This window comes from Brachypodium distachyon, chromosome 3, assembly GCF_000005505.3.
Source record: "Brachypodium distachyon strain Bd21 chromosome 3, Brachypodium_distachyon_v3.0, whole genome shotgun sequence".
Classification (NCBI taxonomy): domain Eukaryota; kingdom Viridiplantae; phylum Streptophyta; class Magnoliopsida; order Poales; family Poaceae; genus Brachypodium; species Brachypodium distachyon.
The window spans coordinates 59,558,433-59,571,959 of record NC_016133.3 but is presented as its reverse complement, the minus strand read 5'-3'; positions in this window follow the sequence as shown (position 1 = coordinate 59,571,959).

Genomic DNA, 13,527 nt, shown 5'->3' with positions numbered 1-13,527 from the left:
TACCCGCACCCGGCCAATAACTACTCACAACCACTTATTATTAATCCAATATGAGTGGTCAGGCACTAGAAACGAGAGTTGCCTTCGTCCAATTGCACAAATCTATATGAGTTGTGTTTTGGAACGGAGGGAGTATCTCCTGCGGCATGATCACTCTTTGGTGACTTGGACTTTCGTTTTGTGTGGTCGAGAACTGAAAAGCCAAAAAAATCATTAAATATAACTCAAAATTCTTAAAAACCTAAGTTAAAAAATGCATATAAATTTGTGAATTATAAAATGTTTGCATCAATAGTAGCATGGCCTTCATCTGTATCTCAAGCAATCAGCCTTTTTACCAACTAAAGTGAAGTTTCTTCTTTTGATAATTCAAATGCATGCTAAGCTAGCAATCTGAGTGGGGATGAACTTATTATATTTGCTAAAAGTTCCAAATATCTCACAAAATGATAACTAAAAAATTCTTCAAGATTTAATTTAGAAGAAAACTCATAGAGATCTCTGAAATAGAGATAGCCAGCCTAAAAGTTCTACATGTAAGCAGATTTACTTAAACATGTGTCTTCTCAACAGGAAACAGAGCTTCAATAATGTCAAGTTCATGATATGAAAAAACATACAGCGATTAATGAAAAGATATGCAAAGCTGTTTCCTATAAAATATGCATATACTGAGAAATTATAAGTAACATCTGTATCTCCAGTACATGCAATTATATGAATCATCTGCCATTGATAACTTATAACTTGCTAAATTACCTTATATTGCACAGATAAAGATACGTAAGACATCTCTTGAGTGTCTCCTTCCTTCTGTAACCACTAAAGGGAAAAAGCACTTGTGATTATAGCAATAATTGGAGCTTGAACTTAATCTGTACACCCATTCACATTCGACATTCAAGGTCTTTATTCCCTTTCGTGATTCTTGATGCATGGTCATGTTGGGAGATTATAGTGGCATATCTATTATTATATATTAAATTGAAATCGGTGGTGAGAGGGTGGGCGACATAGGTAAGGGGTGGGCGCCGTAGGTACAACAACAACAACAACAACAACAACAACAACAAAGCCTTTAGTCCCAAACAAGTTGGGATAGGCTAGAGGTGAAACCCATAAAAACTCACAACCAACTCATGGTTCTGGCACATGGATAGCAAGCTTCCATGCAGCCCTATCCATCGCTAGTTCTTTGGTGATATTCCAGCCCTTCAGATCTCTCTTTACGGACTCCTCCCATGTCAAGTTTGGTCTACCCCGACCTCTCTTGACATTTCCAGCACGCTTTAGCCGTCCGCTATGCACTGGAGCATCTGGAGGCCTGCGCTGGATATGCCCAAACCATCTTAAACGATGCTGGACAAGCTTCTCTGCAATCGGTGCTACCCCAACTCTATCTCGAATATCATCATTCCGGACGCGGTCCCTCCTTGTGTGGCCACACATCCACCTCAACATGCGCATCTCCGCCACACCTAACTGTTGAACATGTCGCCTTTTAGTCGGCCAACACTCAGCGCCATACAATATTGCGGGTCGAATCGCCGTCCTATAGAACTTGCCTTTTAGCTTTTGTGGCACTCTTTTGTCACAAAGAAGGCCAGAAGCTTGGCGCCACTTCATCCATCCAGCTTTGATTCGATGGTTCACATCTTCATCGATGTCCCCATCCTTTTGCAGCATTGACCCCAAATATCGAAAGGTGTCCTTCTGAGGCACTACCTGCCCATCAAGGCTAACCTCCTCCTCCTCCTCCTCGGGCGTAGTAGTACTGAAACCGCACTTCATGTACTCGGTTTTAGTTCTACTAAGTCTAAAACCTTTGGACTCCAAGGTTTGTCTCCAAAGCTCTAACTTCCTATTGACCCTCGTCCGACTATCATCGACTAGCACCACATCATCCGCAAAGAGCATACACCATGGGATATCTCCTTGTATATCCCTTGTGACCTCATCCATCACCAAATCAAAAAGATAAGGGCTCAAAGCTGACCCCTGGTGCAGTCCTATTTTAATCGGGAAGTCATCAGTGTCGCCATCACTTGTTCGAACACTTGTCACAACATTATCGTACATGTCCTTGATGAGGGTAATGTACTTTGCTGGGACTTTGTGTTTCTCTAAGGCCCACCACATGACATTTTGTGGTATCTTATCGTAGGCCTTCTCCAAGTCAATGAACACCATATGCAGGTCCTTCTTTTTCTCCTTGTATCTCTCCATAAGTTGTCGTACCAAGAAAATGGCTTCCATGGTCGACCTCCCAGGCATGAAACCAAACTGATTTTTGGTCACGCTTGTCATTCGTCTTAAGCGGTGCTCAATGACTCTCTCCCATAGCTTCATTGTATGGCTCATCAGCTTAATTCCACGGTAATTAGTACAACTCTGAACATCCCCCTTGTTCTTGAAGATTGGTACTAATATACTCCGTCTCCATTCTTCTGGCATCTTGTTTGCCCGAAAAATGAGGTTGAAAAGCTTAGTTAGCCATACTATCGCTATGTCTCCGAGGTCTCTCCACACCTCAATGGGGATGCAATCAGGGCCCATTGCCTTTCCTCCTTTCATCCTTTTTAAAGCTTCCTTGACCTCAGACTCTTGGATTCGCCGCACAAAACGCCTACTGGTATCATCAAAGGAGTCGTCGAGTTCAATGGTAGAGCTCTCTGTCTCCCCATTGAATAGCTTGTCGAAGTACTCCCGCCATCTATGCTTAATCGCCTCATCCTTCACCAGGAGTTGGTCGGCTCCGTCCTTGATGCATTTGACTTGGTCAACATCCCTCGTCTTCCTCTCTCGAATCTTGGCCATCTTATAGATGTCCCTTTCGCCTTCCTTCGTGTCTAAACGTTGGTAGAGGTCCTCATACGCCCGACCCCGTGCTTCACTCACAGCTCGCTTTGCGGCCTTCTTCGCCATCCTGTACTTCTCTATGTTGTCTGCACTCCTATTCAAGTATAGGCGTCGGAAACAATCCTTCTCTTTAATAGCCTTTTGGACATCATCATTCCACCACCAGGTGTCTTTGCTCATTTTCCACTACACCCGGGCGTCGATGTAGCGCGCCACTAAGGATGCGACGACCCGATCCTTGCTCACTTGTCACCGTATCCAGATCAAGATACGGCGCGCCACCTAGGGGGTGACGGCCCGGCCCTTACCCATTTGACACCACACCCGGGTTCCGGTATGGCGCGTCGCTAAGAGGGTTATGCCCCAACAAAATTCTTTTGGGTTTCATCTCCATAAGAGTGGCTGGGTTTTTTACGTTGGCTCGCCAAGCCTATCACAACCCTCCTCCTTTACCCGAGCTTGGGACCGGCTATGTTGAGGCAACATAGGCGGAGTTGGTGGGCGCCATAGGTCAACTTCATTAAAATTACAACCAATATGCCACTGTCGGTTATTTTCTTGTCGCTGCCACAGAAATAAAAGGCTGTCAGGCTGGATGTTTCTCATGGGCTTTTCTCCAGAACCGTCGGGCTTAACAGGCCTGGGCCGGCCCGGCTGGGCTTGGTGCCGCACTTGGGCCTGGAGGTCGCGTTTATTTTCTTTTGTTCTTCCGTAGCAACGCACAGGGCTTTTTGCTAGTTTACTCATGTTTGGAGATTATAAATCTGAGGCATTCTATAGTAGATCATACGAGAATTTAACTGAACATACAACCAAACAATAAACAACCCTTTCATACTCTTACCTCCAAATTGATTTGCTAACCCTTTCATCTCCAACTAAATCAGCCCAAAGAGGAGTTTCTTTTTGGATATGCAAGAAATAAAAGCCGTTAGAGGAACATAATGCTAGGGCTTCATACAAATTTAATTGGATCTAGGTCAAGAACCACAGATCAGGGACCTATCTCTGCTAGCTCCGACGACCTGGACGCCATGGACATGCCAAGCAGGAGGGAGGAGTCAGGCGAACTCATGATTCAGTTTATTCAAAGAGGGAAAAACAACTACTCCCTCCAAGAGGGAGTCAGGTTCTGTGTGGAGTAAAACCTAACTCTTCACGGCTACACCTCCAGGCCTCTCTCCCACACAGCGCCGACCACCGTGGCCGCCACTGGCAGGGGGGTGGAGAAAGTGTCACACCCTGGTTTTTGCGAGTTCCCCATGAAATAGAAATCAAGGAATTTCACGTTGGACCTATCATTTCATGTGACTAAAATTTTCTTTTTGGATTCATTTGTTCTTTTCTTGCTCCAAACATTTTGAATCTTTTTGAGTTTCAAATAACAAGTTGTTTTTCTACCAAAACATAATTTACTAAAAATAAAACTACTCAGGAAAATATTCCTAAACTAAAAAGGGATAAAACCCTAAATGAAACCCTAAACCCTAGAAACCCTAATCACTTGTAAAATATCAATAAATAGGAAATCAACTCAATTAATTATGGAACAATTCCACAAATTACTTCTAAACCTTATCTAACCCCCTGAACCAATAAAATAATATTTTACTTAATAAAAGTAAATATTTGTGAATAAACCCTAATTCTGCCAAATCAAACTAAATTGAGTTTGAGGGTTGTAATCAGCTTAATAAATCCCCATAAAATCATGGGATGATCATAGAAATCATATACAACTCAAATATAAGAAAAAGGTTTGGTCCACAGTTCAAATTTTGAGAACAAGGATAAATTCAAATTTCGGGCAGATTTGGACTTCTAAAGGGATTCAAACTTTTTGAACTCAGAAAAATATGAGACCACCACCATTAGATGCGTCTTGATGCCCTGAATTCAAATATGCAAAAATATGAAACTGCCTAATGGGAAATTTGAGATCAGTTTGCAAAATTCACTTCTGGCCTAAATCTGAAAACTACTCAAAACCTATTCAAATAAAATCCTATTGACCTGAAACTTTACCAGCCCCTAGCCCTCACCCCATAGAATCTAGCCAAGCCCTAGCCTGCCAGAACACCTTTCAAACAAATGGCTTTTCAGCCTAAGGAAGGATCTGGACAGAACAGTGGCACTCACCTTTTTAGCCAAAACCAAGACTCTACCCAGCCCCTTACCCCCAATCCTTGTTCCTGGGTTTGGACAAGATGCCCAGGGACCCACTTGGCAGCTCCCCACCACTCCATCACCTTCCTCAAGCCCTGGGTGGCCATTGCCATGCCATGAACAGGCACTGGCATGCCATGCAGCCACCCCATAGCCTCTCTCTCTATCCAGCACGTTTCCTCTAGCCATGATAACCCTAGGACGTTGCAAGCTACTTACCTATGCATGCCCTAGCTCCTAGCCCGGCAGGCTCGCCCCCAATCAAGCTCCATGGCGTCGCGGCATTCCATCGAGCACCCTGCGGGCATCGAGGGCACGCGCGCCTCTGGAGCTCCTCAGGCCGCCGCCCTCTCCCTCCTCGCGCCTGCAGCTCCACTGCCACCCCACCTCCACTGTGACGCGCTGGAAACAACCGGGAAGAGCGGCTTTGCCCCTGGCCACGCGACGCCGCCGCGGCACCCAGCCCGCGCGCGCCACATCGTGCATCGCCGTAGGCCAAGGCCGCCGCCCACGCAGCACAGCAACCCAGCACGATTCCTCGCCTCCTTACCTCGCTGCCAGCCCTCCTCGCGCCATTCTCAAATTCCTTTCTACCATAGCATCTTCTTCACCTTCTGACCCTTCCCCCTTCTTTTATTTCAGGCGCGAAGCTCTCCGGCGAGCTCTCGCCACCCGTCACCGCCGGCGACGCAGCCCCCCGCCCGTGGCCGCCGGAGCTTGAAGTCCGGGGCCAGAGGCTTCCCCTCGACCTGATGCACCGCCCCAGCCCACCGCCGGCCGCCGCCGTCCTTCACCGCCGCCGGTAAGAGCTCCGACCAGCCTCCCAGCCGCCCCGTCTGACCGACAGGTGGAGCCCACCTGTCGGGTTCAACCCAGCAGCGCCAAGGGCCGAAACCGTGTTCTCTGCTGGAAAATGGAAAAGCTGAAATACGCGTCTTACCTTTTCAGCAAAAACAAAAGAAAACCCGAAATGCTATTTAGTAAACGTTCAGTAGTTACTGCTATCGAACAAACGCCCATAACTTTCGATCTTCAACTCCAAATCAAGTGAAACAAATTTCTAAATTCCTAAACTTTCATACTCTATCCAACAATAGCCTTTTTGTAATTTTTAGATTTTATGATTTTTACTGCTATTTATTGATTCGGGTATTCTATTCGGTGTTTAGCGCAAACGAGTAGAGGAACCCGCGTACGAGGAGTTCATCGACGAACCCGAGCAGTACCAAGACCTCAACGAGCCAGGCAAGCAACCCCTTGACCATTTTGAATCCCATACTTGCATTATAAGTAGTTTTGTGTTATTAAACATGCATGTTGTATTTTGTTATCGCATGCTAGTTTTTAAGTGTATATGTGTTAGCTAATGTCCTAGTTGAATGAGTCATTACCTTTGAATAAGTTGTACCCCCCTCCATTGTTGCCATTAGGTAAAATAAAAACTTTGGTATTCCCAAGAGTGCCGTATTAGGTTTACCCATACAAGTAATTAGCACCGCTAAAGTAAAAATGAAAATGCAGTGTACTACCACATTTCAACTAAACTTGGGGTGATTTTGAAAACCTTTGGGAGACATGCATTGCCCAAAGAGATTATGAAAGATTACTTTGGTATAAAAGTAAAAGTAAAAATGGAGATGATTTGGATCCGAGTAGGAAAATTTTATTGTGGTGTTTGGAGACTAGTAGAGAAAAGTGGAGATGGTTATTAAGTTGTTGCTTAATGCCAATGTGGAATAATAAGTTGGATCTTAATAGGGTTTTGATATTAGGTTGTAGCCTAATGAAGTGTTGGAGTCTTACTCGGATCAATTAAGGACCGAACTTTGTGCCGCTCCCCCCAAGTTATAACGTACGTCCACATGCCTTTTATGGGAATGGCTTGGTCTACACTACTACAGAATGGCATATAGATGACGGGATATCAGTGTCGGGCGGGCAGGGCCCGTCACTGACGCCGATCATCAGTGTCGGGCGGGACGACGCCCATCACCGATAGCCTGCCCCTCACTCGCCCTTATTCGGCATGGCACACATCAGTAACAGGCGGGCCACCTGACCGACACTGATGACACAACATCAGTGACGGTGCACCTCAGTGTCGGGTCAGGCCACACAGCCCGTTACTGATGTGAAGATCATCTGTGTCATTCGGAATCAATCCGTTCGGGGACCAGAGCAGCAAGCACAGCACATGGCCAGTGATCTTATTTGTGTACAACCTTCCTCCATGGTTAATCATGAAGAGAAAGTACATCCACATGTGCATGCTCATACAGGGCCTAAAGCAGCCAGGAGCTGACCTAAATGTGTACCTGCAGCTAGTAAAGAATGAGCTAGAGCAACTTTGGAAGCCTGGAAGAGTGGTTTGGGACGCAAACAGGAGGGAGTACTTCACGATGAGAGCGGCGTTGTTGACGTGCGTCCATGACTATCCCGCGAATGGCAATACGTCGTGCCAGGTAACAAAAGGCTACAAGGCATGTACGAAGTGCGAGGAAAACATGACATCTCAGAGGTTGCCTGCTTTGTCCAAAACTGTTTACATGGGCCACCGAAAGTGGTTGGATGCTAAAGACCCTTGGAGGTTTGACAAGGAAAGTTTCAATGGTAAGATAGAGTTGGGAACAAAGCCGAGGGAGAATTCCGGCGCGGAGATCTTAGAAATAGTGAATGATCTGGAAGTTGTTCCAGGAAAGATTGTTGTGAAGAAATATAAGGAGCCGGATGGCGTGGTATGGAGAAGGAGGTCTGTATTCTGGGACCTGGAGTATTGGCCACATTTGCAATGCCGCCACGGCATAGATGTGATGCATGTCGAGAAAAATGTATGCGAAAGCGTGCTGGGGTTGCTGATGAACATTCTAGAGAAGACGAAAGATGGACCCAAAGCACGGAAGGACCTGGAACTAATGCATATCAGAGAAGAGCTGTGGGGCGAAGAAGAAGTGTCGGCAGCAGACAAGAATTGTTCCGTGACGGTGACTACGCGATGTCGTCTTGCCTGTTACAACATGATGAAAGACGAGTTGCGACGAATGTGCGAGTGCCTGCATGGCATTAAAGTTCCGTCGAACTACTCGTCGAGCATCAAGCAGTTGGTTGACATGAATAGTCACAAGCTAACTGGCATGAAGTCTCACGACTGCCATGTCATACTCACTCGGCTACTCGCAGTCACAATCAGAGGTATCATGGAGCCGTCAGTCAGGGAGATAATCATGAACTTTGCGACTTCTTTGAAACTAACTCCCTTGAGGTGGATATAGGTGCCCGTACGCACATATTAGACACATTTTGTTCTTTACACTAGAGAACTTCCTAAAAATGCTGAGGAAGTTTCAGAAGTTAGTAAGTAGAAAATTTGCAGGGGTGAAATTCATTAAATGCTATTTTGGAGATTATCTTCACATCTGGCTCGTCAAATCGGTTGAAACGGAAAATGGTTTGCTTAGTTTGTGATCCAAACAGAAAAAATTTGAAGCTAGGAAACCGGATTGCTCTTGGGTTGGCTATGGATCAGGAAGTTCTCTCTTATGCGTACAATTTTTTCTATATTAACTAGTTAATCTCAGCCATTATGATCTATAAATAAAATCAACGCTGTAGATATTTTATCCTATGTGGACGAACATGGCTTCTTTTCCTCCTGTTTTACTTATATAATATAATAGAGACACAACCATTCTCATTAAAATCTAATAACAAAAGAAGTCATAATAAAATATTCTTCCTGTATTTTCTGGTACCTTTGCATTTCAGTTTTTTTAATTGTTGTTACCCTTTTACTAATAACCGAACTGAGTGTACAAATATTCGTTTCGTGATTACATTATTAGAGCACACGTATCTTCATTTGCATTCATATATTCAAATATCATAAAGTCGTCGTCAGTTCGTTAATGGAAATGTTCGTATCCCCTCCTTGTGCTTTAGCTCGTTTGAGTTTATGAAATAAAATCTGAATTGATGTGTCACAAGATATCTAAATCAAGTTTGAGCAGCCCTCGCCTTTGCGTAAGACACGTTACAATTTATTCACTCTGGTTCTTTCCTAAAGAAGCGTACCTCTGGTATTGGGTTTGCTATGTACAGAGGCCAATAGGAATACTCACTCGATGGCTGTATAGTTTTCTGGTTTAGACGCGGCTGGATGGTTGTATAGTTTTCTGGTTTTGGTGTTTTGGTTCTTCTCTTCTTTCCAGCTTTAGTCTAGCCTAGTTTAGTTCTGCTCCGTTTGGTCTTATTCTTGTTTGGTTGGATTTTATTGTACTGCTCGCATCATTTTGACTTGTTTAAGTTTTTTTAATACAAAATGACACACATATGTTCGAGAAAAGAAGGAGTACTCTGCTTGAGCATACACATACTTTTCCAGACCCACCTATAAATGGGTGAACATTGCATATTACTTCCCCAAATGAAGGTTGCAGGTCTGTACATCTACCAGAGAAATGATTGTTAGTAATCAGCTTTAATATAGACTAATATATGTGTGTGTGGCATTCTTTTGTCATCCACAACAGGAGCACAATCTTAAAGTTCTTTAATACAATATAATATTTAAATTTAATGAGCTGAAATCTACGTGTCCACCATCCTTGTGCTGTCTGTGTCTAGCTAGACTATTCGCGTGCATGCACGATAGACTGCCAGCATACGACATACAACTGCCAGGCCGGTGAACCAGGGGATGATCCCATGGATTGCATACGCGAAGTGTTCTGACACAGTGGACACGGTGTGCATTTTTGATTGTATCTAATTAACAAGTGTCATGGAACCAAATTTGTACCTAGCTGCCTGCATGCGGCTGAACATACTCCTTCCATCTGTAAAATAATCATCGTAAAACAACAACATTCAGTTAGAAAACAGTAGCAGTAAAATTCAGTTAGCATCAACGTACAAACCAGTGCAAATTAGCAGTTAGCAGCAGCACCAAATTTCAGAACACATCAGTAGCAGGCTAGCAGCCCCAGTGTCACACCATCACTCTATGTGTGTCTCGCTCTATGTTCTTCTCCATGTCTCTCTGTTCAGCCCAATCACAACCGCAATGGAGTTTAGCACTCCAGCCCCTCCTTCTCCACAAACGAACAGCCCAGATTAGGCTCCCTCCCCTTCCCTCTCCCTCCTCTGCAGCTTGCCTCTCATTGCCGCCGAGAACGATCCCGCGGCCCCTACTGCCCGCGGCTCCAGCTGCCGCCAAGTACCGGCGGTTTCGTGGGGATCTGGTGCCACGGAGGCTCAGGCGGAACTTTGTAGAATGCGCAGAGGAGTCCATGTCGGCACCCAATTGCTCGAGCAGAATTCGAATCGGGGAAGAATTCGTCTCGGATTTGGACTGGCGGAGATGAAGGTGGCGGCGGTGCACGCAGTGGAGGGAGACCGCGGCGGCATTTAGGCTCTGCGGCTGGCCACCTACGGAGGCATCGTCTTCCATGGGTCCTAGGTCACGCGCCTAGGGAGGCAGGGGGAGAGTAGCAGTGTCTCGGTGTGGACCAGATCGTGGGAGGTATCATGGCAGCGGCACCAAACGGATAGACGATCCTCTGGCTCGCCCTCGTTCGCCTCTCAGTCGGCACCGGTGGCGACCCGCGGCGACCCATGGTCGTGGCGGCACAGCTGAGCGTGTGGAGGGGAAAAGAAAAAAAAAACGTTTGGGTGTTTTTCTAACGCACGGTGGTATCTCGATGGCATACTCATAATTTTGATTAAAAAACCTGCCGTCCGTCATCACCAACTCCAATTTAATAGATAGTAATAGATTTCATTAACAAAAACTAACAAGGAAATCGAACGAGACTAAATAAATTTACATATTGGAAACTAGCATAAAGAATTGAAGATTGAAGATGGCTCACGTTGTCCCTTAAGGCCTTAAACTTCTTTCTCCGGTGACGACGCGCGTCGGTGATGCAACACCTGTACGTTGATCAAGCGATGCAGTTAGGGGGCGTGGAAGCAGTGCACGACAAATTCACTCAATCGGCACAACAGAAGAGGGCAGCGCAGGGCAGGACGCAAGGCTTAGGAGGAGAAGCGCAGCGCAGAGCTCAGGCTAAGGAGTGGCGATCACGCTGATCAGGATCTGGCACAGGCAGGCGATGAGGCGGCGATTTGGCGCAGGAAGGCTGCATCGTGAATCAGAAACGATCGGGACAACTGACGACGGGAAAATATCTGATCGATGGAAGTTAGAAACGTTTTTGGGCCAGCCCATTAGTGTATATGCATACCTAGCACTAACGTGCCTCCTACAATTTGGGGCCTGGTGCACAGGCACCGCCTGCACCCGTAGGACCGGGCCTAGTGGTATATCTGTACTCCATGTAAAATTTGAGTGGTATATTTGGAACCATAAAATTTTGAGTGACATTTGAACATATGAGCAAATTTAGGATGGCAAATATGGAATTCTCTCCAAATATATTACTATTTATTAAATTGCAGTTGGCGGTGATAGATATGCCACCGGAAAAAACCCAATGCCCCGATCTTCACCTGCACGCGACTTCTCTGCTGCGCGCCCCCTCCTCCCGATCTGATCCGAGCCACACAAGTAAATCAATGAAATTTATTCCAGAACCATCATATTCTTTAGGGTGGTGTTCAGTATGACATTGTTGGGTGAAAGAAGAAATTTCATTCTCTCAACCCCAATTTAGTTTTATCTCTTCAGTTCGTACAAGGCTCATACAAAGCTAGATCTCTACGGATATAAGAGCAGAAAGATTGGCTCAAATCAGGTAATGTTTCTTACCATGGTTCTCAATCCGTAGCGACGCACGGGCACCTAACTAGTAATACTAATGTTTGTGTTTGGATTGGTCTAAGTCAAACTTTAGCAACTTTGACTGAATTTGCATAACAAAACATCAACATAATTCTACACAAGGTTTTAACCTACTTATGAAACTCAATTTAGTACATAATCTTGGGACATTCTACGTCGGGCACGTCTCCACAAAGCCATAATCTTAAACTTTCGAGCATAAATTGCCAAAAGGTTTTTAAACTAGACGCTTTTGCATAAGGTGTAAGCGCTGCCTGCGTTACGGCCACTCCTCGCTCTCTTGCCGTGCCTTTCCTTTCTCTCCTCGTCCTCCGTCTTGCCCTAAAACTTTCAACGGGGAACCGCTACGAGCTGAGAGGGTGGGAGAGGGCGAGGGCGACTGCATCATGGCTCCCAATGCTATCTCCGCAACTTCGCTGACCTCGATGCTGCCACCGGAGCTACAGATGGTGACTGTCGACCAGGCGATGACACCGATTCCCTGCCGCGTCAAGGAGAGCCTCTTAGAGGAGGATGAGCTCATGGAGGTCTACGATGTCAACGTGCTATTCCCCACTCCACCGCCTCATGTCCTGCCTCATGATGAGGAGGGGAGGGACGGCCCACGTCGCAGCAAGAGGGTTGCGGATCAATCTGATGGTGAGTATGTCAGTATGGTTGACAAAGCTATGAAGAAAAAGGCAAGGGAGCTGCTGGACGTGGAGCAGGCCAAGGGGCCTTCTAAGAAGGGCAAGGAGGTGGCCTCTTCTAGTTCACCGGTTCAGGTCCAGCCACACCTACAGGAAGGTGACCTGCTGTACCTTGGACAGATGTGTGGGTTTGATGACGCAGAACTTCTGAAGGTGGTGCATGCTGCGAAGAAATCTGATGATGAGTAGTTCTCCGTGTACCTGTATGCAGCCCCGTGCATCTTCTTTCCTCTGGCACGGGGAAGTTAGTATCAGTTGCAGGCATTGTATGGTCAGCCTGAGGCAAGTGTTGTTTTCGTGTGACTGTACTTCATGGGGAAGCTTTGGTGAGTGCATCGTGCTGTTTTTCGTCAAGTTCAGAGTATGCCCTGCTGCATTTCTGTTTCCAATGATGAACAATTGCCGCTCGTTGTCTTTATGCTGCTGGAATGTTAGAGGGCTTGGTGACTCAGACAAATGCGATTTTGTCAGGGACACCCTTATATCGTCCGCAGCTGATATAGTTCTGTTAGAAGAAACTAAGTTGCATGATATTTCCACCTTTAAACTTGCATCTTTCCTTCCACAATCCTCGAGTAAATTTGTTCATGTTGAAGCTGATGGAGCTTCCGGAGGCCTGGAACCCAAACAGATTTACTAATGTGCAAACAGTTTTCAAAGACGGATCAGTTTCAGTTCTTTTTGAATGTCGAAGCTCCAGTTTGGCGTTCTGGGCTGCCAACGTGTATGGGCCGAATGCTGACAGTGACAGAGAGTCATTCTTCCAGGATTTATGTGACTTAAAGCCTATTATCACCGGCCCATGGATTATCGCTGGTGACTTCAATTCTGTGAGATCGATTGCAGATAGAAACTCCGGCCACGTAACTCTTGCTGAAACTGAGCGTTTTAACAATCTGATCCGTGACTTGCAGGTTCAAGAATTACCGTTATTGGACATAAACTTTACTTGGTCTAATATGCAAGTAAACCCGATCTTAAATTTTTTTGTTAAAAAACAGGCGACGCCGTGAC